Genomic DNA, 1003 nt, shown 5'->3' on the forward strand with positions numbered 1-1003 from the left:
CGGGGGAGCCGCTGGCGGCAGTTACCCCGAGGTGCGGTTGCAGCCGGCGGGTGGGTTGCCACGCTTGCCCTCCTGGAGGGAAGCAAGGCCGCGGAGCTGGGGGGGACAGGGCTTGCAGGAGGGCTGCGCTGGGCCGTGCCTGGCTCGGGTGCCCCTCCGGCTGGGCGGTGGCCCCGGGGCAGCCTTCCTCTTCCCCGTGTGGTCATGGAAAAATCACCAGTAATTTCTGGAAACAGAAATTTTTCCTGGTGTATGCTGAGTGAGAAGGAGGCGGTCTGAGGCAAGCTAGCGGATCGGGAAGAGAAAACCCAGCCTAGGACGGGAAAGCAAGGCTTCGAGTAGCAATAAGGAGTGGGGAGCAGGTGAAGAAGCAGCAACACTACTGCATGGTGGCGTTGCTTTTGGTTTAGGTGTGTTAACTACCAGTAGGTGATCCTGAAAATACCATCGCTGTAAGTGACAAGGACAAAACTGTTCTGGTAGCATCTCACAGAATCAGAGGTTGCCCTAAAACTAGGGCTTTGGATAGCTCTGGCACTTGGGAGTTTGTAGCCTTCGCCTTTCTCATCTCTCAAACGTTCTTAGACTGGCAAGGATTAACAGAGATCTCCAGCCTTGGCTCGGGCTATTTAGATTCCTTTAGCGATTCTGAAGTGAAAAGCAGGTCCCTCAGGCCACTGGTTTGTATCACTTAGGAGCTAAAGGCATTTTTATTTTAAGGCTGCAGTTGGAAGAGATTAAGCAAGCTTTGTGTTTGAGTTGAGTCTGGTGATATTTCAGAGTGATGATGCGATGATGAGTTTTGGGGACAATTTGTTGCATTATCTCTGAATGTAGGAATTAGGACTGGCTGTTCTGAAATGGATGATTCAGAAAGACTTAGTGATCATTCCCCTGTGTAGTAGATGCTCAAGCTGAAGTGCTGCCCTGCGATCGTTTGAGAGCTTCTATCTTCTTACACCAGGCCTGCTGCCTTAACTTGAAGTCTCTGACGCTTTGCCTT

The sequence above is a fragment of the Pygoscelis adeliae genome, unplaced genomic scaffold (assembly GCF_000699105.1).
Source record: "Pygoscelis adeliae isolate BGI_AS28 unplaced genomic scaffold, ASM69910v1 Scaffold38, whole genome shotgun sequence".
NCBI lineage: Eukaryota > Metazoa > Chordata > Aves > Sphenisciformes > Spheniscidae > Pygoscelis > Pygoscelis adeliae.